Here is a 27,279-nt window from a genome sequence, read left to right as displayed (position 1 = left end):
GAAATGAGTTCACAGAGGTGGAATGGTTTCAAGCAATAGAAGACCAAGATTCAACTGCTTCTTATGTTCCCTCTGAGAAGGAATCATTGATCTCTAGTGGAACTATCAGAGTCCCAGATAAAAATAAAAATGTGAATTTTTAAAACAGGGCTCACTTTTAGAAATACTCTTCCAACATGAATCATGCAGTTTGGCCTTTTTATATGAACTATTCTGATGCAATTTTCCCCACAAAGACACATTTTGTATTAGAACCAGCCTCTCTGTTGTGGGATTTAGTACCTTGGGAGGCTCTGTTGGTGGAATCGCTTGCTAAAACTCAGCCTCACCTGCTCTGTGTTGAATGGATGAATAGACAGCTCTCAGCCCTCATTTTCTTTGAAAATGGAGAGATAATTTACTGAAACATGAATCCAGTGGATTATTTCTTTGGGCTGCATGGCAGCAGCTAATTAAAAAGTTGAAAAGTAGGTAAGAGTTATTGTCCTATCCAACACCAGTCCCTGTAACATTAGGGGCATCTCCTATACCAGTCGTTCTCACAGTGGGGTGATTTTTGTGACCCTTAAATCCTCACCAGGGAACATCTGGCAATGTCTGGAGACTTTTTTTGATGATCTCAACTGGGATATTGCTGCTGGTATCTAGTGAGTCAGGGCCAGGGATGCTGCTAAACATCCTACAATGAAGAGGGCAGCCCTCCACAACAAGGAATGTTAAGACCTAAAAGTATTAATAGTCACCTGGGGGCCAGATGCAGTGGCTCACGCCTATAATCCCAGCACTTTGGTTTGGGAGGCTGAGGCGGGTGGATCACCTGAGGTCAGGAGTTCGAGACCAGCCTGGCCAACATGACGAAACCCCATCTGTACTAAAAATACAAAAATTAGCCGGGCATGGTGGTGCAAGCCTGTAATCCCAACTACTCCTGAGGCTCAGGAAGGAGAATTGCTTGAACCTGGGAGGTGGAGGTTGCAGTGAGCCTAGATTGCGCCATTGCACTCCAGCCTGCTCAACAGGAGCAAGACACCATTTCAAAAAACAAAACAAAAGGAAAAACAGATAGTCACCTGGGAGGTGGAGAGACCCTGGGAATCTGTCTTCCACGTGGTTTTTGCCCATGTCCCTTCAGTAAAGACCCTCCCAATTCTGGTGCCATCCCACACACAACGCGAGAGCCTATGGCCCCAGTTCAGTGGAAGGGCAGGTCCTGGTGACCCATTTGTGTCCCTTCTTGGGTTCAAGGATCCCCAGGGTGGCTAACCCACCCATGTGCAGCTGAGAGAGGCTCATGTCTCGGGCAGGAATAGGATACTGAGAGAAGCTGTTCCTAGATGTGCATCCTGTAGACTAGTGATCACGTTTCATCTTCCTCAGCCCTGGGATCTGCAGCCCTGGTTACAGAGGGAAAACATTTGTCTGAAACTGGATCTGGGGCTGTGGTCTAGAGTGGCTCACTCCAGCGGTACCTTCTGAAGGTGGTGCTGGAGGCTTGAATTCTCTTCTGTCAGTAGCTACGGAAAATCAAAGGAGGAAATATCAAGTGGCCTGTGTTTTCAGGGCCACTGACTCTGTGGCTCCCAGTGTCTGGCCTTCATGAAGCCAGGCAGTCAAGTGGGACACATAGAAACTCAAATCAGTGAGTCCTTCCTCCTGGCCTGAAGCCCCAGCTTGATCCCACAACAGGGAAAGTCTGGAGTTGAGGAATGACTTCATTGTCAGCCTCTGCTCACCCTTGGAAGGAGATCAAAATTAAGTCACTAAAATTTTCGTTTCTTTTGTTTGAGTAACTGTAAAATGGAAAACAATTTTTTAAAACTGAACTTGTGGTGATTTTTTTAAAACTTAGCTTAAAGTGTTTAAAGCTAGTGGTTGAATGTTTAAGCAATGATGGTAAGTTCTAATCTTGTAAGTGATGATGCAGCAAAGTAACATGAGAAGGGCCCCCTCTTCCCAATCTCCAGGACCAGCATGACTTAAGATCTACACAAAGGAAGACATAAACCAGGTTAGGAATGTACAGTCATATCCTAAAACATGTATCCCAATTACAACATGTAAGCATTCATTTTTTTCCCTAGTTATTAGCTTTTATTTATTAGAGCAGGTTTAGATTTACAGGAAACTGGAATGGAAAGTACTCAGGGTTCCCAGACGCTTCGTCTCTTCTGCTCCAGCCTCCACTATAATGAACCCCTTCCACTAATGTGGAGTATTTGTTACAATGGATGAGCCAATATTATCGATGATATGTCATTATTAACTAAAGTCCATAGTTGACGCTGGGGTCCGCTTTGTGTTGCACATTCTATGGATTTTGATAAATGCATCCTGTGTTGCAGCATCACACAGCGTTGACTCCTTGCCCTGATAATATCCTGTGCTCCACCTCTTCATCCTTCCCTCCCTCTCTCCACATCCAATCAACCACTGAACATGTTGTCTCTGTGTTTTGCCTTCCATTTTCTTTTCAGTTACAACCAGATCTGGTGAATTCTCTTTCCATGAGTGATGACTCTTTTATCCCTCTCTCCCACCTATCCCCTTATCTTTTGCTACTGTCTCAGCTCATGATCTCAGAGCCTGGTTTGAGAAGAGATTAGAGGCAGCTCTTGTTGCCTTCACCTTCTAGTCTAGTTGCATATACGGTGATCATTTGGAAACACAATCATATCTCTTTCCTACCCAGTGATTGTCATTGTCCCTCTTGCTCCAGCAATAAGCTAAGACTTCACAGTGACAGAGGACATACATGAGCTCACATTTCTGCAAACTGCTTTCATCTTGTCTCCTCCCTCTCAGGGCCTGTATCTTCAATGCCCTCCCCTTTCTCCCAACAGTCTATATTTCCATCATGCATGCAACTTAAAATCCCTCACATGAATGCATTTTCTTTTCTACAGGGTGAATGCTTCCTGCCCGTTGGGTTTGCCACTGGCTGGTATGTGAGTGACACTGGCTGCTGTAACAAACGTACACCAACGTTCCAGTGGCTTCCTACAACAAGAGATTTATTCTTCCTCATGAAAAATTTCAGGCTGCATTCCTGGTTGGCAGGAAGTTCCCCTCCACATGATGACTCAGGGACCTCATTTTGTTCATCACAGCTCTGCCCTGTCTTGTACATGTTGTTGGTGAAGTTGATAAAGGAACATAGAAAGCCATTTTCTGTAGAGGAGTAACCCAAGTGATGCCTGTCTTATCAGCTCCTATTCCTTTGGTAGGAATTTACTCACACGACCGCCTCTATTTTAGAGGGAGGCAAGGAGACTTGGTGTAACTGTATGCTCAGAAAAGAGGGATCAGCTGAGGATTTTAGGTATCTATCAATCTCTACTTAAGTGAATATGGAACATTCTAAGTGTAGAAAACTAAAGAAAACAGGGACAGAGGAACAAAGTAGGTGAAGGTTGCAGAGCACAGAATGAAGAAGCTGGGAATGGCAAAGACATTCTATACTAGAGGAGAGGATGGGATAGTTTCACAATGCATGGAAAATCTATTCTCTCTGAAGACCTGGGGTTGACATGCTACAGGTTTCTCCGTTGACCTGGGTGGCGGTTATGCAGGGCTGTTCCCTTTGTGACGATTCATCAAACCATTCACAGAATGTGTTGCCTTTCCTGTAGGTATTTTTTTCTTCAATGAAAAGTTTAATAAACACAAAAAAGAAAATATGGTCATCTTATCTTTGGACAGTTTCTCAAATGTTTTATAACTAATTAAATTCCTTAACTTATATATTTAGGTGGCCTGTTTTTTCTTTGAATATGCATCCAGATATCCCAGTTCACAGGAATTTCCACTTATATTTAGGGTACAAAACCATGCTGATGCACACATTTGAATTTTGTTGATTTACTTTTTCTGGTTCCCTTTCCCCAGAGTTTCCTCTTTTTCCTCTCTGTAGCTGAAGTCAACCTATTAATTTTAAAGTATTTGATTAAACAGAATCTTCTTTATGAAGCCCTTCCTGGGCCTTCCATGTGGAATTGGCCATTCTATTGTTTATGTTCCTATGGTACAAAGCACATCTTTCATCTGATCCTACAGCATTTTATGAACTTCTTTGACTCCAATTATGAGATAATAAGCTCCTTTGATGCTAGAGGTTATGCTTAATCATCTTTTTATCTGAAGTCCCCAGAAAACTTAGTAAATGCCTAATAATTTCTTGAAGGAATGTGCAAGTGAATGGAAATGTAGGCAACTTGTAACTGTGTAATGCAATTTTCAATCATGACTTAATGTTTGTCATAGTTTATAGTAAAAACACATTATTTTAAATGGAGAGTCTAATATCATTTAAATATTCCACAGAAATAAAGACAGTTTTAGGTCTCTGGTTAAATTTTTTAGTAAATGAGGGATGAAATAACAGATTTCAAAGACTCGGTTTCTAGGTAGTCTTTTTTCTGTCTCTCATTGTCTATTTTCCTTCCCATTTGTTATTTATGATGGAAATAATATAAATTTAAAAGTGCAGCTGCCATTTTAAAAGTAGGAAAATCCATATTTGAATTTCAGCTCATCTCTTGCCAACTAAGCGACTTTGCACAAGTATTTTACTTAGAATTTAGTTTGTTCATCAGTAAACCAAGAGCATAATTTAACCACAACAATAGTTGTGGAAATAAAATAGGTGATTTCTATATTCTAACTCAGATAATTTTCAAAAAATGTTAAGTTCTTACTCATTTTCTTGCATCTCCTGAATAAGAGTTATTAAATTAACCACAAATACCAAATTATAAAAACCTATGACCAGCTATTTATGTTTTTTTCCTTTTGTTTTAGAGAAAGTACTCAAATTCAACTTTAATTTGTGGCATTAATTTATTATAGTGGTGTGGCTAAGGTAATATAAACAGGATAACTTTTCTCCCTTTCTTTCCTTATTTTTCCAATTGTCATTACACATTTCTGGAGGCAAATCTTCATTTAAAAGGTGCTGCAAACTCAGGTGTCCCTCATGAATGGCATGTGTTAAATGCGAGATACTCTGAAAGAGTTCTCACACATCACTGCTGTGCATAGTAAACTACACTATCATGAAGGCATTGATTAAATAAATGGGCAGAAAGTGAATGAATGAATCAGTCAACTTGGGAACCTGGAAGAGCAGAGCTGTAGCAGGTACTGCTCTCACCCATCCTGCCCTCAGCTTCCACCAGCAACGTGTGCAATTTCCCCCCTGTGCTCTGCTGCTAAAGGGCCTTTGTCAGAGGATCACCTCCTCCAGGAGGGCTGTTCTCCTGCTTCCCTCCTGGGACTCAGCTCTGATTCCAGGAGGAGCTAACCACAGTGACTTGCTGTCCTTGTCTCCCTGCAAGCTCAGGCTGAGTCTGTGGTTGTGCCTGAACCTTCTGCTGCTGAGTGTCCTCACTTTCTGGCCAGTTGGTTTCTCCTGGAAGAATTTATTTCACAAAACTCTTGGACTCAAACCCTCATCTCAAAGTCTGCTTCTGGGAGAACTCAACCTAAGATGGAAATGTACAGATAAAATCTAAGGAAAGAAAGAAATGTCAGAGCACAAACTTAATGCCATTGAGAAGGAGAGGCAGTATGAGGAATTCAAAAAAAGAAGGCAGATGAACGTCTAGAAATTGTAATAATGAGAGCTTCTCTCTGATACCATGCTCAGTAGATTGGGTGCGGAGTTGGGATGGATGAGGACTTGATTCTGATGAGCTGATCATATGAGCAGTGTCTAGCAGAGCCCAAGGTCAAAATCCTTTAGGAAGCTCTTTAGAACCACAAGTGAGTTTCAGCAAATTATGACTTCCCTAGGTGAAAATCTTATGAGAGGACGGGAAAATAGAAGGAAGAGAATTAAATCATGCAAACACAGTGTATTATCAAAGACTTCAGGGTGTGAGGTGAGTGGCCAGTTGTCTATATTTTTCACAATAGACTTTTCTAAGGTGAGAGGATTTTTTATTGTGTAAATATTTATGTTCCTTTGCTTTTGACGATGCTCGCATATAAACGGTGTACGAGAAAAGTCAAATACATGAGATCTCAGTAAGAATGATCATAGAATCTCACTTTATTTTCTATTAATGTTTGTTTCTGTTGTGCTGGAAAAAAACATGCCTTTATATGGGAATGAGAAGGGAGAAAAGTCATTATATTTCTTATTCTTTTCTTTTTCTTTTTTTTTTGAGATAATTTCATGCTATTGCCCAGAATGGAATGCAGCGGCACAATCATGGTTCACTATAACCTTGACCTCCTGGGCTCAAGTACTAGGCTCAGTAGCTGGGACTGCAAGTGCATGCCACCACAACGCACTCGTTTTGTTGTTGTTGCTGTTGTTTGTTTGTTTGTTTGTTTTACCTTTTTTGTAGAGATGAGAGTCTCACTGTATTGCCCAGGCTGGTCTCAAGCTCCTGGCCTCAAGTGATTCTCCCACTTTGGCCTCCCAAAATGCTGGGATTACAGGTGTGAGCCACAGCCCCTGGCCTTACATTCCTTCCTGTTTAGTTTCACAAGGACCGAAATCTACCCTCTTATTTCAAACAAAGTCCCATTCTGACATACAGAAATAACAATTTGCTGCTAGGTATATATTTAGAAAGAATAAAATCTCCCTTTTAAGGTGAATGAAAGTAAGCTTTATCTTTCAAGTGATGGGAAAGGAGGTCCACGCAGGTGGATATGAGTGTGTTGGTGTGTGGTATATATAACATCTAGTGGGTACGATGGTGTGATCCTAGGCATGTAAAAAGAACCCTTCAGAGCAGTGGCCATATGGTATTTTCTGCAGATGGTTGGATGCTTTTGAAGACTTAAAATCTTCAACCTAAAATTAGAATTGGGTATCTATCTGATAAGGTGGTTATTTCATTTATTATCAAAGGTTAAGTAAACATTTTCACTAGGGACATCATTAACAAAAATCATTTCTCAGAGAAAGGAAAATCCTTCTTTCCAATTTAATTTTATTCCTTTTTGCGACAGGAGGGAAGGCTGGGATCCACTGGGTTTATTCCAGGGACTGTCTCTGGGCTGGGGGTAGAATGGTAAATAGTAGATGCATCTCTTTGTCTTCCACAGTCTGATGGACACCAGTTGCCAAGTATGAAATATTTTTAGTTTCAGGCCAGTTGCTACTGAAGTCAAAAGTTCTAATTGTTTATTTATCCACAGTCTTCAGGCTGAGGAAAAGGGCTGAATGGGAAGCGAGAGATGCCTTCTCTCACGGGGGTCATTGTCCTTGACAATGGTGAATGCCCAGAAGAGATAGCATGGCCACTGCAGTAAGACACCTGGGAGCAAGTAAGCACAACCGCCTGGCTGTTCTTGTCATGGCTGTCATCATGACTATTATTATTATTTGTTAGTCTTTATCCCCAGTGCCATGAGGTTGCTTTCTCAAGTAGCAATTTCTTTATTTGAAAACAAGTTTCAGTGTAATTCACTTCACTCACAAGGGTATTCTAGAAACCAGTGAGTTGCTTGTTGCCCTTTTTAGCTGACACACCGAATAAACCTTGACACGTTCCCTTCCTGGTGTCTCCCTTCCCCTTGCCATCAGAGCGGGATTGCTGCTTCGAAATATATTACACCGACAGTGAGCAAATGTGCAGCAGTAAATATTATGGTTTCATCGAATGCTTCAACTGTGAAAACAAAAGACAGAAAATGTAGTTCACATCACAGATACTGAGGTCAAAAACTATCGGTACAGATATTCCACATGGCAAGTATTACACATTTCATGGAGGGCTTATTTATGGGAACGTATTATGAGTCATAGCAATTCATAACATGATGTGCTATGGAAAATTCCATTCTCTACTCCAACTACATAGTAGACACACAGCACTCATTTTTGATTAATGAAAGTCATAAACATATTCCACCAGGTATAATACGGTAGTGTACAGCTCTAACCTGAATCGACAGATATATTTTTTTCTTCATAAAACAAGAAAAATGGGACAAGTAAAATTACTGCAGTTTTCAGCAGGACAGTTAACTGGCTACAGCCACGGCAGGGCCAGTGTCATCACCCACTTAGCAGGATTTCAGCTCCTCCGGCATCATTTATTCATTACCTATATTGCAGCATCTTCGTCTATCCTATAAATATCTTTCTAATTTGAATTAAGGTAATGCGCTATCTGCGCTTGTTAGATATGGCATAACGCAGTTTGTACTCACTTCAAATCTCCCCAAGTCAGAAAGCATTTCTGCATTCAAGATAGAGCTAAAAATATTCACCCATTAAAATAGTAATCATCATTAAAATTCGCTCACTGATTTTGCTGATTAATTTTTCAGTAACAAGTGTGCTTTCCGAAAAGTTTCAATTAAACATTTTTTGACAAAACTAGATTTTTAAATCGTAAGAAGAAAAAGATAATTAAGGAAATAAAAATAGAAAATTTAAATCTACTGTAATTTTTAAAAGACTTAAAAAATTCTCTGACAAAAATAAAGAGTGAAGAGGATGGGGATGGTTGCTATTACTAGAATGTAGGACTGAGTTAGTTTCCTACATTTTCATTTTGGGGCTGTGATCATCACACCTTGGAAAGGTTGTCTATTTTTGTCTGTATAGAAAAAGTACAATCTAGCAGACGTAAGGATTCAAGGGAAGAGGGCCACTTTGGAGAGATTTAAATCTTTATTTGCATGAGTTCTATTTTCAAATGCAACAGGCATGCTTCCAGTTCAGAAGAAGGTTGGAAATCTGTCAAGGTGCAGCTTTACATGCACGGGATGAAACCAAGAATGGCTGCTTATAAGGCAGTCGTCGTTACTTTTTTTCTCTTTAGAATCTATTTTTGTTGAAGTTAAAGACTTAAGCAGTTTTGAAAATTATGGCAGAAGAAATGATGGGTTTTTATTTATTTATTTCTTTTCTTTTTTTTTTTTTTGGTTTTTGTTTTTTTGTTTTTTGAGATGGAGTCTCACTCTGTAGCCCAGGCTGGAGTGCGGTGGAATGATGTCAGCTCACTGCAACCTCCACCTCCTGGGTTCAAGTGATTCTTCTGCCTCAGCCTCCCAAGTAGCTGGGATTACAGGTGTGCGCTACCACACCTGGTTAATTTTTGTATTTTTGGTAGAGAAGGGGTTTCACCATCTTAACCAGGCTGGTCTCGAACTGGCCTTAGGTGATCCACCCACCTCGGCCTTCCAACGTGCTGGGATTACAGGCATGAGCCATCACACTCGGCCTTTATTTCAATCCCATAAGAATATCAACCCATACTGTAATCTTTAAGAAAGCAGACTAGTACAAATGTCTCTGGTTTTAAAACAGATACACATATTTTAAATGGAGAATAAGAATATTAACTATAAGACAGAAACCTGTTAAAAAAAAGAGGTATAGAAGATAAATAGTAGGAGAAGGGTATAATGTTCACCAATGTTAAAAATAATGTTTGCATATAATTTGGTACTAATTAAAGCAATTAAATACTCCCTAGCTGTGAATATTTGATGTGACACAATATTTGTAATGGACATACGTCACAAAGCAATAGTGATGTCCGGCCCATCACAGATGACCAGCAGTAGTGATGTCCAGCCCGTCACAGATGACTATCAGAGAGTATGTGTCATGGGAACATCTTCTGACCTTTTTCATATAACGGGTGGCAGCAGACCTCAAGAGAGACGAGGACTCCTGTCAAAATGATCTGGGATATAGCAGACAAGAAGGAGCAGCAGTTAACTCAAAGATTTCCGTATTTCCATAGAAAAATACGAACACACACACACACTTATTTTCTTTTCAGAGAACACAGATACTGTGTAGTTATATATTTCTTTGTTTCCAAACATTAAGCTGTAATGGAAGTCAGCTTGTTTTAATAATGTAATTTAGCTTAATCTTCAATGGAGCTTTAGTGAGCTCTTTTCTAGAATTTTTAGAAAATAAGTCATTTGCTGTTTATGAGTCTGATTACACAATCTCTGGGCCATTTGAAGTGCAAGAGATATTAAATCAAAATGTTTATAAAAGGTTATCTATGTATTCTATGACAGGGTATGTCTGAGATGGCTAGCATTTGAGAAACAAAGATGTTCTTATTTGTCTCCTTTAATTTGAAATGTAAATTTAGTTTGGTTTAAAGTGGAATGCCATAGATAACTATCAGAATAAAACAATGTGTGTATTTGTGTGTGTGAGGGCATGTAGATTGGTAGATAGATAATAGATGATAAATGATAGCTGTACAGACAGATGATAGCTACATGGACATTAAAAGTACCTAAATTGTCATATACTGTCACATCTTGATTCCTAATTACATTCGGGTACATATAAAAATAAAAGATTTGAGCTATTTTAAGTACCGTGTGTATGTTTGGTATTTCCCAACATTCACCTTTGCCCTCTTGCAAACTATCTTTCCTATAGTAGCCAAAGGGATTTAAACATAAAATGCAAATGTTTTAGGCCTTCGAAAGGGCTGGCATCACACTTAGAACCAAATCTAAATTCCCAACGACAGCCTGCTTCTCCCAGCTCCTACGCCATGACTGCCCCCCACCCACCCCAGGTCACTAAGCTCCCACCCTAGACCCCACTGGCTTCCTGCCAGCCTTAGGACACAGGCTCCTTCCGTTTCTTCAGCCTGAGATGGCCACTCCCTGGGGCTGGTCGCCACAAGCTGGCTCCTTCTACACTGCTGGGGCTCCACCTAACCTCCCACAGACCGCTTGACCAGATCTGTGTGCTCTGCTCAGCTTCTGGGGAGTTGCATCCTGGCTCAGGGCATCTTCCTACAGCTTGTAGGCCTCCCACAAGGGCGATGACTGCCAGGTGAATGTGCGAAGCCCAGCTCCCTTCCCTCCACAGCAAACTGCAGAGGTAGCATCATCAGCAAGCATCGTGAGCACACAGAATGAGGCTGAGACCCCCTGAGAAGCTGTCCCCGCCTGGCATCCTCTGCTTCCCTCTCTGGACCCTTGCATTGCCAGATTGGCTTCTCCTGGAAGCAGTTCTTTAATCAATTGCTTACAGGTGAATCCTCATCTCAGCGTGTACCTCGGGGAAGTCTGAGGCAAGACAAATGGCAGCTCCAAAGCCACCTCCAACCCCCTTCCTACAAAGACAGCCCATTCAGGGACCTAGCATTTGTTTCAAGTCCAGGGCCCCCCAGGATCCCAAGCATAGGGTCCCTGGGATTGGGGGCACTGCCTCCAGCCTGGGCAACATGTTTTATATCTCCTCTGTTTATTCCCTTGATGAGACTTATTACTATCTGCAATTATGCATCCTTTGTTTATGTGAACATTGGTTTCCTCCAGTACGTCACACTCTCTATGGAAACAGCAGCTTCATTTGCACCCTTCACTGCCACACCTTGGCTGCCATGATGGCCCACAGGGAAGGCAGGTGCTGCTGGCTGCTGGGGGTATGAGAATCTTGCTCCCAAAGAGGAAGATCCTGCCTCTCTTCACCAAATTCTCTCGTCCCCATTTCCATAAGCTGCGTCATTGTCTCTGCTGACCCTCAGCTTCTTGGCTAAGGCCAGCAGGGCTGGTGGCTGCAGGAATTTATGAGGGCATGTACCTGTGAAGAGTGAACCGTGGCAGTGCCGGATGGCCAATTTTTGGGATGCCTAAAAGCTTTCCCAGGGGGCCTGGGCAAGACCATTAGGAAAGGAAAATGCATTATGAAGAATGTGGTCCTATTTTAGCTCAGGGAGATTTACTTCCCCAGGTGGAGCTGGTAAAAGCACAAGCACCCTTAGTAAACCCTGAGGAGCTCAGGTGGTTGCCCAGGGAGTGGAGCCTGGTGAGGACATTTCCCTGGAGATCAGGCACCGGAATGTCTGCTTCCTAGCTTTTTCTGGGATTGGGGGATGCAGAAAGCAGACGTGAATGGAACAAGGTCCTCATAACCTTTCACCATTTGGCAAAGGTGCGTGATAGCATATGCAGAATGGACCAGGCAAGGTGGTTCATGCCTGTAATCCCAGCACTTTGGGAGGCCGAGGCAGGAGGATCACTTGAGCCCAGGAGTTCAAGACTAGCTTGGGCAACAAAGTTAGACCCCAACTCTACATATATAAGAAATTAGGTGGGTGTGGTGACGAGTTCCTATAATTCCAGTTACTCAGGAGGTTGAGGCGAGATGATTACTTGAGCCTGAAAGGTCAAGGCTGCAATGAGCTGTGAATCATACTACTGTACTCCAGCCTGGGTGACAAGGCAAAACCCTGTCTCGACAAACAAACAAACAAACAAAGAAACAGATTATGCAGAAGAATGAATGTAACATTTAATTTTTTAAAAAATATGTATCTAGTGAGACATTTAACTTAATGTATCTTGTGAGACATTTATTAATTCAAGAAATCTTTATTTAGCTAGGCTAAATATGTGCTAGGCCCTGGTCTAGACATTGGGAGCACAGAAGTGACCAAACGTGGACATATTTTGCCTTCCTGTAGTTGATATTCTAGTTGGCTGAGAGAAGCAGTAAATGAACACTCGAAAGGTTGATAGCTTGGCAAAAGTGAGAGAGACGACTTGGTGGGGAAGCTTGGTGGTGGTGGCAATAAGCTTTTAAGCAGAGATTTAAATAAAGCAAGGAAGTAGTCCGTGCAAGCATCTTCAGGAAGTGTGTTTCAGGCAGAAACGCTGTGGGTGAAGGCTCTGAGGCTTCAGCAAGCTGAGGAGGAACCAGAAACACTAAAATTCTGTGAATTCCAGCAGCATCAGCCAAATGTTAATTATGGCACGTCAGGTACTTTCCCTTAGCAGCCAACAGAGTAAAAGGGAGTCAGTTTACGTACATAGATGATTGCTTTTGAGGTGGCACTTAACACCTGTGTTTCCATTATACCCCAGTGGTAGACTAGTAAATGGCAGCAAATAATAGAATTCGTGTTTTTCTCATAGGAGCTTTTTAATAAGTTATAGATTCATCTGAGGGAGTGCCAGACTATTGGGTTCTAGAGATTGACAGCAAAGAAGAACTTAGGCGTGGATCTTCTTAATAACAGCTAATATAGAAATAGAAGAAAAAATCATTCTCACAATACAGATAGATTAGAAAGTAATCGTTTATATTCAACAAGTATTTATTGCATAACTAAAAGATTCTATGTGAGAGTACTACATGTAATGATTTTCTAAGCAGTTAAAATACAATTTGTTCCTCTAAGAAGGAAAACAGGATGTATGCATCTATGCTCTCTGCCAAGCACACTAAGGCTTTTGCTTTTAATTCACAAACATTATGCAATACAATGGCATACAATAAAGTTCCTCTTTGTTCAGTAGAGCTGAGGGTGTCCCAGTTGGTTGCAATATATATATTTAATAACTAGATTGTGTGTGTGTACACAAGTGTGTGCATGTACACATATGTGTGCACGCATGTGTCTGCATATATGCACACATGAGGGTGTGTGAGTGGGTATGCATGGGTGTGTGTGTATATGTGCACGTGTATGAGTGTGTGTGAATGGACATGCTTGTGTGTGTGTGTTCATATTGTGCAATCCAAATGCCCTGCTTTATGCATCTGTATTCAAGACTCAAGTCCTGTGGGGACAGAGTAACTTGTTTTCAAGAGTGTTTGGCACGGCATCCTGCAGATGTGGGAACTTAGTAATTGTGTGCTGAGGACGATGATTAGGTTGATGACAAATTTGTGTGTTGAGTAGAAAGAGCTTACTGATTAGTTTCTGGAATTGTTGCCCAGTTTTAAACAAATGGGGTTTTGCTTTTGATTTTTTTTTTTTTTTTTGAATCGTGGGTTCTGTCGTGTATTTAGTTAAACTATGAATGCTGCATTAAAATGAACACCTTCTCATCTTCCTGGAATATGTGTGGGCATCTTGCAGGGATTACGAGTGGACTCTGAGCCTTGCACTTCTCCCACACCTTCTCCTGTGTCCTAGGCATGGCCAGGTGCAGAGGTCCCGGGAGGAGCACCAGATGTTCTGGAGCTTTTATTTTGGGGATTTGTATGTGTATTTTTTTCAGAGGTTTCCTGAAATTTCTCAATCCTATGCCCCAGAAAATATCCAGGTTGGCACTAGGTATTGTTCTTTGGTTTGAGACTCTCTCATTAAATCTTGCTGTCACGTGTGTGATTTTAATATATTTTTAACGGATATGAAATATGCATCCTTAGTAAGCAATAAAGGGGAGCCGCACATGGATTGGAGCCATGATGTGCTCCACCTGCTGGAAACATTTCCAGGGATCCTGTCTCCTTTTACGAACTTTGTTTATGATGGCAGCTCCTGTGATGATGAGTTGTGTATATTCTGTTCTCTGTGCTACTCAAATAAAAAGTGGTAGCTGTTCCATTTCGCTGGTTCAGGAATTTAAGAAAGAGCAATACGAAACTGGAAGATCCTTGCTCTAAAGAGTAAAAATTCAAAAAACAAAAAAGGTTTTCAGTACTGTGACTAATGCATTATGAGTTTTTCTAAGAAGTGGTATTATCTATGAGGACAATAAATATGAAGGTCCCGGTGAAACTTAAATTTTTGGGAAAGTTGCTATCTTAATCAGGTTGGATTTCAGACAAATGTCTGATGGTAAAAATTTAAACAAAATAAGAAAAACAAAGAAAAAATAAGCTTACTGAAACAAAATAAAGTGACACAAGGAGACATTGAGAAAATACAATGGAGACTGAGTGTTCAGGATCAAAAGACTCGGTGTTTTATTAGGACTTCCTATGGAAAAGCCTTCATTAGATGAGACAGAGAAATTTGACTCCACTTTATTGAAATGATCAAGGGGTATGAGCAAGACTTCAAGAATCCTAAGTGACGTTTAAAGCGTTTTTAAGCCGTGGGAAGATCTGGTGTGACTTATTGTATTTGAAACTTCAGAGCAATTCCAAAGGCAAACCCAGCTCAGGGAAGACAGATTGTTACTTGTATTCAAGAAGTAGATGCTAAGAAACATAACATACTTCTTACCTCTAGGCTGAGGTTAAGATGTTCAATTGAGTTTTCAAACGGACAGTAACACAATGCCCATCACAGCTGTACCTAGACCCAGAGCCTGATAAAATCTGCCGCTCCAGCCCCACCACGCCACGGGTCTCAGCATGTATTTGTCTGTTTTCACACTGCTGATGAAAACATACCCAAGACTGGGCAGAAAAAGAGTTTTAATTGGACTTACAGTTCCACATGGCTGGAAGGCTTCAGAATCATGGCGAGAGGCAAAAGACACTTCTTACATGGTGGCAGCAAGAGAAAATGAGGAAGAAGCAAAAACAGAAACCCCATCTGATAAACCCACCAGATCTCATGAGATTTATTTTCACTATCATAAGAATAGCATGGGAAAGACCGACCCCCATGATTCAATTACCTCCCCCTGTCTGGGTCCCTCCCACAACATGTGGGAATTCTGGGAGATACAATTCAAGTTGAGATTTGGGTAGGGACACAGCCAAACCGTATCACCGCATTAATTATTCCTACCTCCCTATACTTGCCACAAGCTTCGCCATGGAAACGAGGATGGGAAAAGAGATAAAACTAGAAAGATAGGAAAAACAAAGTGGCTTGGGACTGGCCATCCACTTGGAGAAGGGAAACATGAGGAGAGATGAAAACTTTCCATGGGAGTTCAAGCTCCTTCCTTAGGGGAGGTGGTGTAAAGAGGAAATTTAGGAGATGCATAATGAATGCTACTTCCATGCCAGAGAACACTGTAGGAAATTTCATTTCCTTAGTTTAACAGGATTCTAACTCATGCTTGAACAAATGGATATAGAAAAACGTTATGAATGATAAATTATTTTGTACTCCTTTGTTTTAAAATAACCCATATCATTTTATCACATGAATATTCACTCAAATGTTGAAGCTATCATAGGTCTTTAGCAATGAGCTTTCTCCCAGGGAAGAAAGTGAAGAAAACGTTTCAAAGGTAAGGCTAAAGGTGGTCCAAGATTTAGACCTGGGCTCGTCGGACTTCAGATTCCACACATGACTAAGTCAGAGCCAATGCAGTCTTCACTTCATGTCAGCAAGAGCCACTCTGAGTGCCAAACATGGCAAGATATTGCAAGGTTTGCATGACATTCATGGCTCAGGAACATAATATAGTCACAAGCAAACTTAAAAAAAAATCAACTACTTTAATTCTTACCTTCCAGGCAATAAAATATCTAAAAATCACAAACACAGACTTGACTCTATAACCACTATTACTAATGATCTCCAGCTAAAATGAGCATGTGAGCCAGGCATAGTGGCTCATGCCTACAGTCCTAACAGTTTGAGAGGCAGAGGCCGGAAGATTGCTTGAGGCCAGGAGTTCAAGACCAACCTGGGCAACAAAGTGAGACCCTTTCTCTATAAAAATTTTTTTAAAAATTAGCCAGGCATAGTGTCGCACACCTGTAGTCCCAGCTACTGGGGAGGCTGAGGCAGAAAAATTACTAGAACTGAACAGTTTGAGGCTGCAGTGAGCCATGATTGTGCCACTGTACTCCAGCCTGGGTGACAAACTGAGTCCCTAGCTCAAAATAAATAAATAAAAATTTAGAGGTTAGCATAGGATTTTTTTTTTTTTTTGAAATGAAATTATCTATTGCTTTAAAAAAAATGCAAATCGATTTGTGGTGGTTCTGTGATGATCCCCGACAAACAGGTATTCTATATTTCTTTTCCCTTAGGCTTGGGCCACCCTAGCTTTAGGAAAAGTCTGTACATTTTCCCTGTTTTAGCTACACTTTGTAAAACTGTTAGAAATTACTGAGAGAGAAATGGGAAGAGAGCAAACAGGGACTGTGTAATGTGTTTGTTTCCTTTACATTCCTTTGTTGCATGTTTGCTAAATTCCTGTGAGTTTAGCCTTGGTGGTTTGAGATTCGGGACTACTGGGCAGGACCTGCTTACCTGCTGCACATGACCGTCACAGTAAGAGAACACAGACAGCCACAGGAAGTGAAGTAATGTCAACTCGGTTACTACACATGTGTCTGTGTTCTTCCTTAGCCTGGAGAACATTTGGGGAAGGATAAGAATTATGCAGAGGATAGACAATGGGCATAAAGTTTTCTAAGGGAAACTGTTAGTGAGCAAGAATTCACATGAATATCTAAGCACAATGACGTGTCAGTTTGGTACAGGGTGATACAGTGAGTTTTGAGAAGGAATGTTAATTTTAGTCTCCAGTTTTGCTGAGGTCATAATTTTAGTTCATTTTTTTAAGTTTTCATTTTATGCCAGTAGATGAAGCAGGTAATCAGCCTTACCTTCAGGCACTCAGAAGGTATTTGCCCAGGGCTGCACAAGTTGCACCAATGATGACAATAAGAGAGGCATTTACATTTTACATAGTGTCAGAGATTTTAGAATTTATTATGAAGAATAAAAAAAAGGTATAGGGAATAACATAATGAACCGCCAGCTTTCTTAAGTCTTCATATTTTGGCATATGCATTTCACACTTTTCAAAGAAATTAAACTAAATATGAGGTCCCCTATCGAGCGCTGAAATACTCCCTTTTCTCCCCTTTTGGGATAATCAGTTACTCTTAATTTGTTGTCTGTCACCTTATTCATATTTTATGCTACCTTTATGTATGCATATTCATGAATTTTTCATACAGTTGCTTTGCCTATTTTAAAATTTAAGTGTCTCACACTGCACATTCCATTTCTTACCTATTTTTGTCACAAAGTTTTTGGAAAATTTATTCTGCTACCCGAAAAAACTTGTTAACTGTTTTGTAGTATTCTATGGTGTGAATATTGCAGTTATTTTTATTTTCTTCTGTTATGCTCCTTAAGACTGATTCTAATAACAATGCAGGTAGTGAAGGATCTTATATTTATTTATTTTTTGCTAGTCTTTTTTAGGGGCATGTGTCTAGGATTTGCTGGTGGCATGCAGCTCCTTTTGCAGTTCGTTTGGCAGGCACAGACGCACTGAGCTGCTGCAGGGTACCACAGTTATTCAGCCTTGGTCCCAGAAGAAGACAGGAGGAGCGTAGGGAGCTGTAGTCTCCAGCACACCCCGCAGAACACCAACAACACCACGCAGGGGCTGCAAGTCGCTGAAATGCAGGAGCTATTTGTTGCTGCAGCTTCCAATTAAATCTGACAAAAGTGAGGAGGCAGTTGCCAGTGTCACACACGTGAGAGCTCAAAAAAAAAAAAAGTTCTCTTTTTTTCAGAAAGCAATTGAATGTATGTTCCACTTTAATTTTTTTAAGTCAGTGTACTTAATGAGTTGACAATATTTTAATGTGTTCAGTCAGAATTTAGGGAAGAATGAAATTTTCCCACAGGGAAAAAAGATATTTTTGCAACAGAGCAGCAACCAAAGGGACATTTACTTGGGTTCCCTGGGGCCTCTGCCTCTGCTGCAATCTGAAGGTGGCTCCAGCACTGGTTCCCAGTGGCCAGCCCAGGGCTTCTCTCAGTTGTCATCCTGGAAACTCTCTTCTGTTTTCCTCAGTGCTGATTACCTATTCCCAAATCTGATAGTTCCCTTCCTTGACCTAACCCCACATTTCCTTTGTTCTACTTTCTGGGTTCTAGGATATTTCCTTTTCATTGTATTTCACATCAAATCCTATTTCTTGGCTATCTGAATGTTCCTTTTATCTTTTCTTGATTTTTTTATTATTTCAGGAAGGTAATATTTTATCATATATGTTTATGGATAGTATAGGTTTTTTTAAGTGAGATTTCTTTTTCTTTCAAGTTGTTTTCTAATATTTTTCTTTTTTTCTTTTTTTTACACTTCACCTCATCATCTCATTTAATGTAAGTTTGAGGCTTCCTTCAGGTATCTACAAATGTGATTACTTGGTAAAATTACATGTCTGTCTTCAGTTTTACTTAATGCCACCAAACTGCTCTTGAAGGGCCTGTGCCAATTTAGTGTCATGAGCAGAGAATGAGCATTTAAGTCACCCACCCACTCAGGTTTTTAACATTCTGTGACCAAGATACAAATATGGCACCACCTTCCACTTCTCTAACTTTCTTAGGTCTCAGGGGACAAGCTTTGGAAATTTAATTTCCTCAATAACCACCTCCTTCAAGTATTCTGAGTTTTGAGTGGTTCTTGACTGCTGTACTGTTGCATTAAAAGTGCATTCTGTTTTCATGGATTTTTTAATAGAAGTTTTTGTTTTAGACTTAATATATATTATACAGGGTATAGCATTATCACAATTTGTTTTGCTTTTGCTTGTAGAATTCTTTATTTTTTAGATCTTTTGAAATGAAATGTATGAATGTTGTTCTGCAAAAGATTTTGTATTTTACTCTTACTTGTAAACTGGACAGATCTATTTATTCAATAATATAAATGGAAACATTCTGTGTTACAATGGCTTACTTCAATCTACAGTTGCTTGTGGCTTTTTGTCCTTGTAGAATGTGACATCTATATTAACAAATATACTGATGGGAAAGTAGAAATAGGTTTATTGACATTTCAAAGGGAGAGTTTTATGACATAATTACTTTATAGGACTAGTATATTCATTTGAATGACTAGAACTAATTAATATGGTGAATAAAATTTAACTTCCTTGAGAAAAATCATTAATGGCCGTTTTTAAAGAAGATGATGAAATAATTTGTGTTATTTCAACATAAAAGAGGATTAAATTTTTAATCTAGATTTCTCAATTATACCAAATCAGAAACATCTATCATTATTCTCTTGCTCTGAGATAAACATACATAAACACGCCAAAACTATTTCATCAAACACTAATACTAAGGCACTCAAATGGAGTACCATTTTCATCAGACAAGCTTGTGACTAAAAAACAATTTAAATTTTTGTTAACTATATTAGTACGTACTGAATGGAAGAAATTATATTTGTAATTATTGTAGAAAATTACAGAAGGAAAAGTGAGATTTTGTTAGTTTTGCTTTTTATAGGGATATTATTGGAAGTGTATTTTGTTGACTACCATATAAGCCCAAATGTCCACATATTTAACCATAATCTTGGTTGCTATGAAACAGGAGATTGTGTTTTTAAAGAATATTTACTAGCAAAGACATTTGTGCTTTCATAGAATATGCATACCAAAAAAATTTAAATTCTATTGAGAAAAGGGTGCACTATAGTAAATCCATAATGAAAAAAAGAATTACTCTAACAGTGTTACAGTTATACCTGTACTTCTCTACTTAGACAAAGACTTTCTGTAGAGCTGTAATGGTTAATTTTATGTGTCAATTTGACTGGGCCACAGGGTGCCAAGATATTTAGCTAAACATTGTACCTGAGTGTGTCTGTGAGGGCGTATATGAGGAGGTTAGACTTTGAATGGATGGACTGAGTAAAACAGGTTTGCCTCCCCAGGGTTGGTGGCTCTCAGCCAACCCAGGGAGGGCCCCAGTGGAGTGAAAAACAGAGGAGGGCAAGCTCTCTCCCCTGTCTGACCGATTGAGCTGAGACCCTGGTCTTCTCTGGCCCTTGCACTGAAACTTGTGTTGGCTCTGCCGATTTTCAGACTGTGAGACTCTGACTGGAATTTACACCACTGACTTTCCTGTGTCTCCAGCTTGAAGATGGAAGACCATGGGGCTTAGCCTCTATAGTCATGTGAGCCAATTCCTTATTCTACATATACGTCTACATATGGAAACATCTTGTGGTTTCTGTTTCTCTGGAAAACTCTGACCAACACAAAAGTCATACCATTTTAATAGCCAAAATCTGTAGACTATACACTTTTGAAATGTCCAGGACAACTTTAGATGAGAACACAAATATTACCTTATCTTAGTACATAATAGATTTTTAGTCTATAATGAAGCGAGCAAAATTTTAAAAAGTAAAGACTGAAAGAGAAGTGTAATGTCTTTGAGGAATAGCCACACCGTCTTCCACAATGGTGGAACTACTTTACATTCTCACCAACAGTGTGAAAGCGTTCCTATTTCTCTGCAATCTCGCCAGCATCTGTTTTCTGATTTATTGATGATCGCCATTCTGACTGGAGTGAGATAATATCTCACTGTGGTTTTGATTTGAATATCTCTAATGATCAGTGATGTTGAGCTTTATTTCACATGTTTGTTGGCTACATGAATTTCTTCTTTTGAGAAGTGTCTGTTCATTTCCTTAGCCCACTTTTAAATGGGGTTGTTCGGTTTTTCTCATAAATTTGGTTAAGTTCCTTGTAGATCCTTGACACTAGAGCTTTGTCAGATGGATAGATTGTAAAAATTTTCTCCCATTCTGTTGACCCAGCAATCTCATTCCTGGGTATATACCCAAAGGAATATAAATAATTATATTACAAAGATACATGCATGAGTATGTTTATTGCAGCACTATTCACAATAGCAAAGACATGGAACCAACCCAAATCCCCCATCAGTGATAAACTGGATGAAGAAAATGTGGCACATATACAACATGGAACACTATACAACCATAAAAAGGAATGAGACCATGTTCTTTGTAGGCACATGGATGGAGCTGGAAGCCATTATCCTCAGCAAACTATTGCAGAAACAGAAAACCAAACACTGCATGTTCTCACTTACAAGTGGGAGCTGAATGATGAGAAAGGACACAGGGAGAAGAACAACATACACTGGGGCCTGTTGGGGGATGAGGGGAGGGAGAGCATCAGGATGAATAGCTAATGCATGCTGGGCTCAATACCTAGGTGACTAGTTGATAGGTGCAGCAAACCACCATGGCACATGTTTACCTATGTAACGAACCTGCACTTCCTGCACATGTACCCCAGACCTTAAAATTAAAAAAAATTTTTTAAAGTGTAACTTGTAGTCATGTGTATCTTAAACAACTTTAAAAACTAATGTACTGTGTTCCCCCTTTTCCTTCAAGGACATCTATTATAATATGATCTTGTCAATAATCAACATTTTGTAGTCAGGGAACTTGATAACCTTATCAAAACTGTTTTTCTGAGAGAATACAATTTTAACAATTTCTACATTGAGTCAAAACTTCTGTGATAATTAGTTTTAAATTGACCTAGGCTACTTTCTTACTGTATTTAGAAAAAAAAAACTGAGATTATATATAACCTACAAAATATCAACATACAATATCTGTTCATTGTTTAAATCTTGGGATATTATTTTATTTTCTATTACCTCATGAATTGAAAAATTTTGCTCACATGACTTTTACCTCAATCAATTGTCTGAAAATTAAAATGATACTGAAACAGTAAGGATTAAGATTCTTAGCCTAATGTTAACAATAGTTCCCACCTTATCTTTGGGGGATACAGTCTAACACCCTGGGTGTGTGCCTGAAACCTCCAATGCTACCAAGCCCCACATACTCCATGTTCTTTCCTATACCTACAAATCTATGAAAAAGTTTGGTGTATAAATTAAGCAGAGTAAGAAATTGACAATGATAACTAATAATAAAATTGAACAATTATAGCAATATATTGTAATAAAAGGTTATCTGAATTTGGTCTCTCTTATTTCACTGTACCACCAATAACTAAAACTGTGAAAAGTGAAATTGTGGATAAGGCAGGACTATGGTATTCAATAACTAATTCATATAAAGCAGATATGTTTTAAAATGTTCAAAGAAGAAGGGTATGTACTTTTTCCCTACCTTAAACCTGCTTACCCTGAAAAACACTTTCAATACTCTTCAGCATAAAGGAGATAAGTGAGTAAATGGGGCGGCTCACAGCTGAAGTGGATTCTACAATTTGGGTGCCAGAGGTGGCAGGAGAAAAACAACAGAAGCAATAACGATACTCAGTGAATTTTATGGAGCAGGTATTATCCTCAGAGTTGTTTCCTATGCATCCTTATTTTGTCATCACGGTCATCCTGTGAAAAGCCAACCCTCATGATTCCTGTTTGATAGGGGAGGAGGCTGCTGCTCAGAGGACCATGTGGCCTGCACATGGCTGTGGCTCTCACTTGTGGAGTGTGCACTTAGATGGCCAGGCCCACAGCAGACAGATTCCACGGCTTCTCTCTTTTTCTCTCCCCTGCTCATCCAGGACTCTGCATTAGACCTCGCATGAGAAGTGCGCAGTGCACAATGAGAAGCCTTATGCCCTCTCCTCTGCAAGGAATTATGATGAAAACCTCGGGAAGTTGCATTCTCCATCCCTGCATTTGGGCTCAGAAATGTACTCAACCTAAAACTGTTTCAACGTTTACTTCTCAATGACATGCGTGGTATGGAAACAAGAAGTTCACCTCGAATCCTAAACTAAACTCTAGCCGTGTTTATTTCTTAGGGAAAAAAATCAACCCTCTAAATATCTCTACTTCTTTGCCTGCTTATTATCAGTTGGCCCAATAGTTTTTCTAATAGCTTATCTCTTTCATTATTTTGTTTTGCTTCGTTTCTCCTGTTTTTAGGGTTCAATACTTTTGTAAAAGTTCAGGATGTACCTGATTTGATTTGCTATAACTTTTTAACTTTTCAATTATCATTGAAGAATAAAAACATGAACAGTTTGCAGAAAATCCCCAATCATACCTTGTTTGAATCAAACATAGTTCAGTGCTAAAATGTTGTCTTTAGGTGACGGCCAGTGACCTCAGACTCAGGCATATCATTTGGACTGCACCAAATGTGACCACAAACCCAACTCAAATTTGTTGAAGGAAAACTGGAAAAATCTTGGCTTCTGTAACAGAGATGTCTACAGGCAGACTTGTTTGGGATTTGACATTATTCAGGCCTTAAACAAATGATAGTACCAAAGGCTCTATCATATCTTCCTTCCAGCTGGTGTTTCTTGGACCATCTGATGTCTCCCACTCCCACACCACTAGGTCCAGAGGACGGAAGAAAGCTTTCTCTTTTCCTGAGCTCCAGCAACCATTTTCTTATATTTCTTTGTCTCTCATTGGGTTACCTGACAGTCTCAAAGCCCATGACTAGGTTTGAGGGAGATGAGATACACAGAGGATCAATTTAATCCAATTAATTCCATGAGTGGAGATAATTCTGGGGTCTAATTCCCCACGAACTGAAAAGAAGGAGTGGTTTTCTTAAAGAAATTAGAATTTATTTTGTTACCAGCAGTGAAAGAGTGGATGTTGGTCAGCTAACAATAATTGCTCTGTAATTGGAGCTCCAGCACCTGGGGGTTTCATGAATAGACTTAAGGAGTCTCAAAAATGCTTTGAAATTGTGTCAAAAATGCATAAAAAATATGCATACACTTAGTGGCATTTAACTTGCCTAAAATTAATAGCCACTAGAATAGAGTCTGCATATTTGAACTGTGTCATACTGTGTTAGAAAGGGGCTTAAATGCACAAACAGCTCTCCTGTCTAAAGGTATATTATCAATTATCTAGATTTTCTCTTTCTTTTTTGAATATTGTTTCTTTTTTTCTTGAATATTCCATTTGTTAACGAGTGAGGACCCTTGATAAATATGACTTGATTTAGATAGATATGTAGATAGATATTTAGAAAGAAAATTAACTACATGTTCTTCTTCGGTTGTTGTAAGAAATAGGCTTGTTAAAAAAGGGATTACTGAATAAACATGTCTTTATATTCTACGAGCATGTGTTTAATAGATTCTTTTCTTCATTACTGAGAACAGCTAAGAGATTATAAAAGGAATCAAAAGCCCTGAAAAGACTCGAAAAGAGAAATGCAAGACAGTTAACTTGTAACAAACTGCCTTTTAATGAGACAATTCTGCAAATACTTTAATAATAATAATAATAATAATTACAATAATAGTCATTTGAGTTTTCAGTCTGTAGTGTCTTTCTATCAAGGGTATAAAGCATTTTGACATAATGAGATAATATTCATGACAAGGGAATAGTCATAGTCGTAGATGTCCACAGCACTTGAACACTGATGAGGAGCTTTGACATCTCATGACTTGCAAAAGCCTTTCCTCTAAGTGCTTCTCAAGGCAGCTGCACTCTCAGGCACAGCTGGGAAATGGGGGTGGCAAGGATCCTGAGAAAAGGAGTGGGATTTTTCACTGGTGATGAGCGATTGTGCTAGCTAGCTATGCGGCTGGGGAGTTCTTACTATAATCCACTCTTTAATGCATACAATCTAAAAGTTTACTGACCAGCTGTTCAATGAGACAGGGTGGGTGTTCGGAAATACACAGTGTTTCATGGCTCTGCGTATCTCTTGCCATACTCAGAGGTTCTCAGATGAGTTTCGGAGGCCTTCCTCTCATCTGCTTTGTGGCTCCATTGAGCAATGAACCTGGTCTCTTCAGTACATTCATCCTCCAAATTCTATCTCCAGTGATATTTCTAAAACACAGAGTGGATCGTTCATGAGTTAAGAATCATCAGTGGCTTTCATTTGCTTTCAGGGTGAAGCTCAATGCCCTACATGATTCTGCTCCTATCCAGTGGTGTTGAGGGCCCGGTTCTGGGACCAGGCGGATTTTGGTTCAGCTGTACTAAGAGTGCTGGAACCTTGAGAATCTTTACATCTTCATGCTTCAATGTTGTCACTTATAAAAATGAGATAAAATAAATCCCACTTTGTTGATTTGCTCTGAGAATTAAAAGAGAAATCAGAGGCTGAAGGGTCTGGGCTATTAACTTGAAATGTGTGATTTAGATTGGCCTCCAGAAGAGTTTCAGGGAAACCTGCTGTAACTGGTGCTAAGACGATCTGTCTTCATAGAGTGCTGAGCTGATGGATGGGGCTGGAGGCACTCATCTCCTGCACGTAGACCTGAAATGTCGAGGCTTAGATCCCGGCCCCAGTCATGCTAGAAAGGAGACCAGGATTCCCCCAGCAGACACACTTTGAGGATTCGGGTAGGATATTGAGGTTCTGTTACAACCCACTGCTGGAACGGCAGTTCCTGAGGACGTAAGAGGAGAAGCTGGTTTTTCCCCATCATTCATCCTGAGTGCCCAGGACCACGGCCCCAGGCTGTGACACCTGTGGTCCTAAGGGTGAAGCACAGCCACTCTCTGTGAACCTCCCCCAGTAAGCGCCATTCAGGAAGGTCTTGTAGGAGTGAAGAGAAAAACTTACCCTTAACCCTCTGAGGGTTCACTGAAAAATCACAGACAACAGGTGCATTCATAGGAGAAAAGGCACACAAACTTGTTTGATCACAGTTGTATGTGATACGGGAGCTTTAGGAATGAAGCCCCCGAGATACAGGGGAAATAGTCTATTTTTATGTTTAGGTTGAACAAAGTACAAATGTGAGAGAAAGCTAACATAGCCAACTTCATCTTGCTTCTAACTTCACAAGCAAACTGCCAATGCTCATTCCTTTACATAGGCCAAGCTAAGTATGGGAGGAATTTAGTTTATACTTAAACTTTCAGGCAAGGAGAATAGTAGTCCCTTGCCAAAATTAACTCGAGGACATAAACAGGGTGTACACACAAGTAGCAATGTTTAGTTGACAACGTATAGGAGCACTGTGACCTGGTCAAGGACAAAGAAGTTTTGCAACCTCCTCAAACTCCTGCTGATGTCCAGATGTCTGTGTCAGCAGTCACCTCCTGACCTAAACCCACTTCTTTTTCCCCCTTCCCCAGTCGAAAAACAAGCTTGAGATTCAGGCCTTTTAAGATGGTTCTTCTTTTGGACATTAGTGTGTAATCTTCTCAGTTTGCTGACTTTCCAAAATCATGTCACGTTCCTTGCCTCAACTCCTTGTTTCTTTGACTGTTCATGTGCCGAATAGTATGAGCTTTGGACTCAGTGTCATGGACAGCCATGTAGAAATGTAATTGAAAAGGGGGGCCTGATCTAATGCAGATGGATGCAATAGGGAAACCCAGTGGGTCCTGTCTGTCTAGGTCATTCATGGACTCTCTGAGCATGCATTTCTTTCTCCTGGGTGTGGGACAGGAGCCTCTCTGGAATGGGGTTCTCATGACCTATAATCAAACAAGTTAGGTCAGACAATTTCTTTATGGTCAGATTTTACACAGAAATGCAGGGAGTGGGAAGTTGGAGTTAGAATGATATTTTAAGGTTTTATGGCTGGCTTTGGGGAAAAGGGATTCTAGTTTCTATGACTCACCTTGAGGAAAGGGATTCTAGTTTCTGTGGCCAGCCTCTGGGGAGAATGGGGCTGAGAGACAGCGGGGCAGGAGAAGGTCAAAGAAAAAATGTTTGCTTCTGAGGCCTTCATTTGGGGTATTATTTTCTAAGTCCCAACAGTCTGATGTGTGTTCTGTCAATATTCACCCTCCTTTGCTTGCGACGCTGGCATGCAACAGTACTAAGTAAATAGTCCCATATTTTAAAACAATAACACATTTGACTGCCTGACTCATCCTAACTTGGACTCCAGATGCCAGCTCTATTTTCTGACCTGAAACTCTGGCCTTTGCC

At 40.0% G+C, this 27,279-nt stretch overlaps 1 long non-coding RNA gene across 1 annotated transcript in view; it reads right to left on the bottom strand.

Annotated features, from left to right (window-relative positions):
* Positions 1-6,978: 6,978 nt before the first annotated feature.
* Positions 6,979-27,279, bottom strand: part of LOC139356134 (uncharacterized) — a 40,502-nt gene continuing 20,201 nt past the window's right edge. The window contains exon 3 of the long non-coding RNA XR_011607534.1: positions 6,979-7,625. This is a non-coding gene — a long non-coding RNA (uncharacterized lncRNA). The remainder of the gene's footprint in view (positions 7,626-27,279) is intronic.

Source organism: Macaca nemestrina, chromosome 9, assembly GCF_043159975.1.
Source record: "Macaca nemestrina isolate mMacNem1 chromosome 9, mMacNem.hap1, whole genome shotgun sequence".
NCBI classification, from domain to species: Eukaryota; Metazoa; Chordata; class Mammalia; order Primates; family Cercopithecidae; genus Macaca; species Macaca nemestrina.
The sequence above is the reverse complement of the archived record's forward strand: the minus strand, read 5'-3'. Positions and strand labels throughout refer to the sequence as shown.